This window comes from Asparagus officinalis, chromosome 7 (genome assembly GCF_001876935.1).
Source record: "Asparagus officinalis chromosome 7, Aspof.V1, whole genome shotgun sequence".
Taxonomy (NCBI): Eukaryota; Viridiplantae; Streptophyta; class Magnoliopsida; order Asparagales; family Asparagaceae; genus Asparagus; species Asparagus officinalis.
The window spans coordinates 3,546,611-3,555,865 of record NC_033800.1 but is presented as its reverse complement, the minus strand read 5'-3'; the positions used below and the strand labels follow the sequence as shown (position 1 = coordinate 3,555,865).

At 40.4% G+C, this 9,255-nt stretch overlaps 1 long non-coding RNA gene across 1 annotated transcript; it reads left to right on the top strand.

Annotated features, from left to right (window-relative positions):
* On the top strand, nucleotides 6,507–8,679 carry LOC109849584. Its single transcript, XR_002249172.1, has 2 exons — nucleotides 6,507–6,709; nucleotides 8,291–8,679. It is a non-coding gene; the product is annotated as an uncharacterized LOC109849584 (long non-coding RNA).

Sequence of the window (9,255 nt, the reverse complement as noted above, 5' to 3'; positions counted from 1 at the left end):
GATCTCACATAATCGCGGTTTCAAAACTAGTCTTTCCCATGCCCAAACTTGTAACAATGTCAAACAGCCTTTGAGCTCTTTATTTTGCATTAAAGCAACCTTTGATATTTCTCGATATAGATATGCTAAAACAGCACTACCCTAGGATAATGTCCCACACACGTCAAAGTCTTCAAGAAGTGGTAAACCACCTATTGAAAAATGTGGAAGTTAGTCAGATTTTCTAAAAATAGTGAGAAAAAATATCTTCTTATCAAAGTATAAAAGTAATAACAATTTATGACCCGTCTTACCTCAAATGCACTTTATGCTTACTTGAATCGGGAAAAAGAAGCATCCCGATCATGTGCAAAATATATGCTCTAGCATGTTGTTGGATCATGACTTCCGATGCATCATGTAGCAATGGGTTAGCAAAATTCTCTTTTAGCCATTTCAATCTAATATACCCTCCAGGCAAGGACTCCGGTGATAGTCCTAACAAATTATCACATACATCCCGCCAAACATGCCTATTTGTCCTTGTGACACAAGGACCATCAATGCGGAGTCCTAAGATCACTGCTACATCCTGAAGAGTAATAGTTGCCTCCCCAACACGTAGATGAAAAGTGTTAGTCTCGGGCCTCCATCTATCCATTAACGCATTAAGTAGTGCCCAGTCGAGTTTCGTCCATCGCAATTGTGAGCAAATCAGAAAACCGGCTTGGGATATTAGGGCAATGATGCGAGGATCATCAAGCAGCCAACGCATATGCCCAAGGCTATGATCAATCATAACCAGCTCTTGCCCTCTCCACACAAAAATAAAAACAAATATTAGAATATCACAATAATAAATAATGTGAGTCTAAACTAAATCAATCAAAACATAGAGCCATAGTACCTCTGTAAATGATATACTCTCTGAATGATGGCGTGGTTGATCATAGAGGACTTCATCAGAAACCGGCCCGGGGAGCATCGCGTATAACTTGACGTTGCACCTGCGTTATTTTTTAAGTGCAAGGCACTTTGAGATAACGAGATTTGACTTTCAAGCATGCGAGAGAACTCTCTGTGAGCATACAAAACTTCGACAACACCAGACTTTGGAATATTTTTAATGAACAACCCAATTGTGATTTTTTTATCCGCAAGTTGTATCATGTCATTCAATTCTTCATCAGTGGTGATCTCTACCGCAATTGTTCTTTTTTCATTTATTGGACAATTACAAAAGATCTTAATGGCATTTTCGGCATGATTAATTCTGGTAACTCTGTATATTTGCTCCATCATTCCATCAAAATTATAATTCTAGACAACATGAACATTTTCCTAGAGCCTCCATCATATATAGGCAAATTATTCATTCCAACACTCAATTTCCCATTGAATAAGCAAATAATCGGAATTCCATTCGCCATTTTAACTGAAGAATTAAAATTTAATGTATACAAATTAGATATTTTACAAATTGATGATCATAATTCATTATTTCCTCTAGATATACTTCTAAATATACATATTAACTAAATGTAGGCTGTCTAAAAATCACAATAGATAGCTGATTCCCCATCAAATACCGATGATGGAAGTTACAATCTTCTAAAAATCACAATAGATAGCTGATTCCCCATCAAATACCGATGATGGAAGTTACAATCTGACGACTTCCAGAAGGCTACAATTTGAAGACTTTCACGTAGATCGATGAAGGTTACAATTTGACGACCTTCACAATAACTGATGAAAGCTCTAATCAACAGCCTTCACAATTAACATCGGGAGTTACAATCTGACGACTCTCATATATCAGAGAGCTAAAGCAAAGATTACAAAATGACGATCTTTGCAACGCTTCGACAGAAAGAGACTACAAATCGACGGTCTCTTCAAATCAAACTGTGGAAGTCCTCCCCGCACACCAGCATCAAGACGCATCGCGTTCATAGCCACGAACGCAGCTCAACGTAGCTCACACCGCAGCTCAACGCAGCTCCAACCGCTGCTCAACGCAGCTCCAACCGCTGCTCAACGCAGCTCCAAGCACAGCTCAAACGCAACTCTAAAAGCTGCAAACGCAGCTCCAAAAGCTGCAAACGCAATTCATGTTCGGCCACAAACGCAGTCTCCGAAAGCTATCAACGCAGCTTTCACCTGCCGCCAAACGCAGCAGCGAATTAAGGAGGTGGTTACACCCCTTAATCCCCTATAAATAACTAAAAATCAATTCAGTTCAGGGTGCGGTCGGTTGGAACTTCTAGGCTAGTCAACAGGATCCTTAGAGCATTTCTGGAGCTTTGGAGATCGGCAACAAGATCTTCTTCATCCTTGGCTTATAACCGACTTTCGGTTAAATCAACTCTTTCATAGAGTTTTAAACTCGTTCAGAGTTCTCCACAACGTCAAATCGTGAGGAGAAGATCATGTTCCAGTGAAACAAGACGTCGGATCGTCAACGAGAAGCAAACTCGACGCGAGCATTCGAGGGAGGCATCTCATCGCTACCGTGAAGAACCCAGAATTAAACAAAGGGGAGAATCCAGATCATTCTCCTCTCTTTTGTAATCAGAAAATCCAATTGTAACTGAGATTAAAGGAATACAAATCAATTTTCCTTCGTTTCTTTTACTTCAAATTTTTCCACAAACACTAAACGAAATTGGAGAAATTTGTTACCTTGTCAAAATCGGATTTCGTTGGCGTCGGAGATCAAGTTCGGCATCAGATTTGAGGGAGGAGGGGGCGAGTTGGCTTTGGGAGAGATGGAGATTGGTTTGGGAGAGATGGAGATTGGGTTTGGGTGTGGAAATCAGGTTTGGGAGAGATGGAGATTGGGTTTGGGTGTGAAAATCGGGTTTGGGAGAGATTTCAATGGGTTTGGGAGGGAGTGAGATGGGTTTGGGAGTGAAGGTGAAGAGATTGAGATGGGTTTGGGAGTGAATGTGGAGAGACAAGTTAGATTTTAAGGGGAATAGCGGAATTTAGGGAAGAGAGCTGATTTATTTCGACATTTATTCGGGACTAGTAGTCCCGTATAGATGGGTAGGTTGGCTCTGCAAAATGTACGGGACTAGTAGTCCCGTACATTTTGGTGAGCCACAAAAACATGCAGAAAACATACGGGACTAGTAATCCCGTATGTTTTCTAATCTGTAATTACTGTGTTGAAAACATAATGGACTAGTAGTCCCGTATGTTTTCAGGCCACTTTTTTAAAAATCGACATCTTTTTTGCCAACAGACAAAAAAGAGATCGATTTTGCTAAATATTTAGCAAAATGGTCGATTTTGCTAAATATTTAGCAAATGTGGTCTATTTTCAGAATTTTTCCATTCTTATATAACTTTTTTCCCAGCTTTTGGAAAGTGAGAAAGAGTATCCACAGTATTATTGGAAACGCGAGAAATTGTAATGTTTTGTAACTGGCTTAATAGCACCTAAATACCTTAGAATTTCACTCACTCAAACAATCAAATATATATCAATTTTCAACTTGGAATTTATACAGTTTTTCAGTGATAAATTCAATACATACCAATCATTGTACTATTTAGACACTCATTGGACCGCTTCATTCTTCCACTTTATTTTTCAAATTGGTGACTCTAGATTTTCTTATTTTCTTGTTCCAACATTATCAGATTTTGGGTGGCCAAAATCTTAAGACTGTTACTTAAAATAATTGCTCATCCTCCTCCTCCTCATAAAACAATAAAAAGAAACTAATAGCTGTAAAGGTCTATTTTCACTTCGATACCTCTATTGGACTTTGATACCTTCATGCATAACATAACCGTGATAAATTTTAGATTCATTTTATCCAATTGGTAAGAGATCCAAACAAGCAAATGTTCCCACCAGCTGTGAAAACTTAATAGAAAATCAAACGAAATCATCATGGTGAAATAGAATTGAAACTTTAAGGTATCAAAGTTATAATTAAATGGAAAAGAAGTTTCCAGATTATTAGCTTTGGAAAAAAGTATGTTAGAAATTTCGAACGGTTAAAATATAGAAATAATTTCATATATCAAAATCACAAGTAAGTGATCGATTCACTAATAATCCAACATAATTAAACATCATCATACACACACTGAGATTGATCTTCGTCGAGAAACAACACATTCGATTCAAGCATTTCCTTTTCTTTTTATTCACGAGAGACACATTAATTCTAGCTAATTCAGCTGCGAACAACAACAAAGATTTCGTCTTTAACCCAAACCCTAGCTAGCTAGCTGCTGATTCCAACCGGTTAGAATCCAATTTCAAACGCCCATAACAATTATCATTACTCAAAAACCTGATCCCCCTTGATCTCCTACCCTGCGCCACTAATTCCTCGCTGCCGAGCGCCGGCCCTCTCCCTCCTCTCGCGCCGCCGCCGGCAGGGGCAGCACCTCCAGAGCCGTGTTGGCGAAGGTAGCGGGCGACGACGGTGAGCCGTGCCCACGGCCAGCAGCGTCCCCCGCCACCCTGCCCCCGACGATCTGGCCCTGGGGCCCAGCCAGGAAAGACGGTCATGCCGCTGTCCTCGGGAGGCGAGGGAGGGGGGAGGCAAGGCGCGCGGAGAGGCAGAGGATCTCGAAGTTGCCGCTGAAGGAGAGGACGGAGCCGGAGGGCTGGAGGAGGGAGACGGAGGTGACGAGGCCGAGGCGCTTGAGGAGGGAGAAGCCGCGGTGGCGGCGAGGGCGAGGGAGGAGATGGAGGAAGGGAGCGGAGCCGGGGGAGAGGCGGAGGTATGGAGGAGCGGAGGGCGGTTGGTGGGTCGCGGGTCGACATACCGACGGGGAGCCGGAGGGAGCGGCTGTGTTGCAGCTGCTGCTGTTGTTGGCGTCGTTGAGGGCTGGCGGGGTCCGTCGCCGGTCGTCATCGTCAGTCGGCCGAGATCTTCTTGTTTGCTGAAGCTGCCAGCTGCACGGCGGCTGCTGCTGCTGCCCTGGAGGAGGTCGGTGGAGGAGGACACATATTCTTCGCCTGTCTTTGTGCCCAGCACGTACGCTCTCGCTATACCCTCCGCTCTCACTTCATGCTTCTTACTCGTTTTCACTTTTCATGTTTAGGTTTTTAGAGAATGGTCCCCATGAACATGAGTTGTTTGAAATTGGTCCCCGGAAAAGGTACGGTTTCTAATCAAGTCTCGGTTTGTCCTTGCCTGTATCATCGGACTCGTCTTACCATCTCAAGTATTAAAATTATTTATTCTTGCTTGCCTCTTGAATTGTTTTCACTTCCAACTTTACATTACTACCATTGATTATACAAATATAGAAATTTTTGTCCCAATGTTTTTCTATGATACTTGCATAGGGGTGCAAAAGAGACCGGATTTATCCGAACCGACCACAACCATATCCGTTTAGAAAACGAATATGGTAGGAAAAAATTGAAAGCGGTCGGATATGGTTTCGGATACGGTTACGGTTTAGATTTTTTTATCCGCATACGGTTTCGGATTCGGCTATCGGGTTGATATTACAGATACGGTCTAAATATTCGGATATTTGAAATGGTCTAAGTATAATACTTATATTGGGTCGGGTCTATAACATATTGTTATGGAGTTCCCATTCGCTAGAAATAAAATGTATAAGCAAAGGACTAATGAGTGTATTTCAGCAATCAATGCCCCAATCAACATCCTTCGGGATTTTGCTTCCTAACTACCGAGCAGTTTTTTGATCTTCAGAAATCTCACCCTCTCCGCCAAGGAATCCAATCTTGTGCGGTTTTTCATTTTCCAAATGTTCAACCCCTTACTCAGTTGAGTAATACGGTTATTTATAAGGGGATAAGGGGTGTAACTAACCCCTAGATCCGCTCCTAAGTGGGCGAAAATCCCTCAAAACGTGGGATAAACGGTTTTGAGGCCGTTCAGCTTGAATTTGAACAAGTCAAATGCCTAAATTGACGTTCTGGGCCTTAACTCTACGTCTTAGACTTGAGATGCAGAGTTGGGTGTTTGCTGGGAATTGAAAACACAAGGGCCGCTTGCGTTTTGGGTCTTAACTCTACGCCTCAGACTTGGGGCGCAGAGTTGGGTATCTGTGGAATAACGCACATGCCGTTTGTATGATGAATCTTAACTCTGCGTCTTGAATTTAAGACGCAGAGTTGGATGTCTGTTGAAAAACGTACAGGCCGCGTGCATCTTGGATTCGGGAAGCGCAGAGGTGAACTCTGTGTTTGGAAGAGGTTGTTGACTTGTAACCTCTTCCATTACAGCTTTGCGAAGACTATCGCGGGGCGTGAAAGTCGTCAGATTGTAACTTTCACTGTTGATTTGTGAAGACCGCTGAATAGAGTTTTTATCAGTTGTCGGAAGTATCGTTGAATTGTAACTCTTCTCGATCTATGTGAAAAGTCCTTCATTTGCAGCTTTCATTTGTTGGCATGAAAGTTATCTGATTGTAACTTTCGTTGTTGAAGCTTAATGGGGATCAACTATCTATTTTAATTTTTAGACAGCCTACAGAACCCCCTCCAAAAGTTCTTCCTTCTTTTCTTTGTAAATGGTCAGCTTTCACATATTCTTTGTTCTTTAGATTTTCAATTTCACTTATTAATGTTAGAAATTATTCATTCCTATTTGCTATAGTTTCTTTCTTGATGGAATACTCTTAGTCACAAAATTGTTCCTTATTGTAGGCTGGCATGACCAAGACAGATTCTGTTGTTCAGACTCTTTCAGACATTAACCCTGATGTTGTACTAGAAGTAAGTGACTCTTTAGTATGTTGCTTGTGGTGTAAAATTTACTAACCACATTCCGAGCCATACTGTTTCCTAGATCTTAAAATGTCGACATTACCTTTGATGTACTCCTACCTTTGATGCACCATTGTCTTTGTTTATCATTTTAGCTCATGGACTAAATCCAAATTACAACTATCTTGAATGAAAAATCAATGTGTTTATTTACACTAATTGAATTGTTTTTACTTATTTTCACTGTTGATCCAGTTAATAAAGAGAAGTTTAAAAACAGACAAGTTGATTCTTTGAATATATCATCCATACATTGTCTAGTTAATCAATTTAGAACTGTGAAGGATGTAGGTAGCCCTATTACTTATACCCGTAGCAAACAATGCTTACCCAATTATCGGGTATATACATATGTACTATGTACATATACTGGAGGCATCAGAGCTTCATTTAGAAGAAAATAAATTCTCTGCCAACTTATCTCAGGCTTTTGTTTGGCTTTGGTATTTTCTTTGTGTGTGTGTGTGTTTGCGCCCGGCGGGAGGGGGGTGGGGGGCAGGGGGGGAGGGTTCTCATGTATTATCTATGACACATGCATCTGGAGGACAATGATTTAAAGGAGTATGCTAATTTCCCTTTTTAAAAGGGTAATTTGCACTTGACTACCCAAAGTTTCACCCATTTTAACTTCGATACCTCAGTTTTATTTTGAGAATTTGATACCCCAAAGTCCTAAAAGAAGACTAGAGATGATATGTTTACTGTAGAATTTCCCTTCACTCACACATAATGAAGCTAAGAGCAAAATATTTAATTTCCAAATTTCCTTCCTATGAGTCTGGATTCTTAGCCACCTCCACCCCCCACCCCCCCCTAAAGCCCCAGGGAGAAAACGTACCCTCCCGGCCCACTTATCACCACCACCACCGAAGAGTCAATCACTAATTAAAGCATTCCTACTCTCACAGAGGAAGTATCGCTTAGTGCGGCTCCACCTTTTCACTAGTAGATGTGGGACAAAAACTTGATTCTTATGGTGATTGGGGTATGTGATATTTTGGAAAATTGGAAGGCAGCCTAGTGGTTCAGGGAAAGAGTGGTATGGGACATGGCCCTATGAGTAGATTAATAACGTATAGTGAAAATGCTAGCTGAAAGGTGCCATCTTACATAGAATTATAGAACTAGTGGTGCAGTTAAAATATAAAGAGCTTCTTGATCACTCTTCTTGATATTTCACTTGTCTAGACTAAAGAGTAGAACTGGACCAATTAAATTTGGGAAGGAAATGATATAATTTTTGACGTGATGATTTGTGCTGTCAGCAGTATATAAATTGGCTATCTAATGTGTGTTAGTATTCCTCGGCAGCTTTCAGTTTTCATTTCCATAGTGTTAAGCGCACTGTATTTTCTACCTTTTGTTGCTTTTTCAATTGTAAAATCTTTCAAAATCCGGTTGGTTTTTTTAGGTAAACATGCAGTTATCTGCTTTATACATTTACCCAGATTTACGAATAGAGTTATGTTAAATGCTCAAACTTATATTGACTCTTGAATCTTTCTTGCTTTTTCTCTTCAATCTTTTCAGTGTTGTAGACATTGACAGTGAGAAGACATCTGCTGCAAGCAGAAGTTCCGATGCCCTTCCAGAAGGTCTCATGCATGAGCTTCCGAGCTCCGATAGACTTCAAGAATCACCATTTAGTCCAGGAGACCGTCACCATCAGTGATGATCTTGAGGATCTCCAACGGCAACTTGATGCCCTCAATGCAGCTTGACTTTACCCAAAGACTTAACATTACCCTGTATCACGAGAAACAATGTGTTAAATAACTTTTAAGATATTTTTGGGATGGTAAAACTCAAGAAGTAGTTATTTAACACCCTTTTGTTATTAGTATTAAATATTTGAGGATGGTGGAATTTTATTTATTAATGTTATTAATGAATGGAGTTTTTATTTTCTCTTTTATTAATTATTGGGTATTTTTAATATATTTGTGTTGTGTATCTCAGTGTTATGTTGAGAATAATATGAAGGTTTTCTATGATAGTTGCCTATGAATGAAAAAATTATCATTAATATATATTAGAAATTTGTAGTCTACAATGACGGTTTTATAAACCATATTTTGTTCATCAACGAAGGGAAAGCACCGTCATTGATGGGTTACTAATTACCCATTATGAGGATTTTTACGACGGTATCCAACCGTCATTAATTAGTCTTCAACGATGGGAAAATATCCCCGTAACTAATGGTAACGATGGAAAAATATCCCCGTAACTAATGATAACGACGGGAAAATATCCCGTCGCTGATGGTAACGACGGGAAAATATCCCCGTCACTGATGGTAACGACGGTGATAATTACCGTCGTAAATATTAATGACGGTAATATGTTCCGTCGTTATAGACTCTATAACGACGGGTAGTATATCCCTTCATGACCCTTTAGCGAAGAGGGCTTCAACGACGGATGACGAAGGGATTTTTTCCCGTCGTTAGCATACAATAACGAAGGTTTTCAGCTCTTTAACGAAGGGAAAT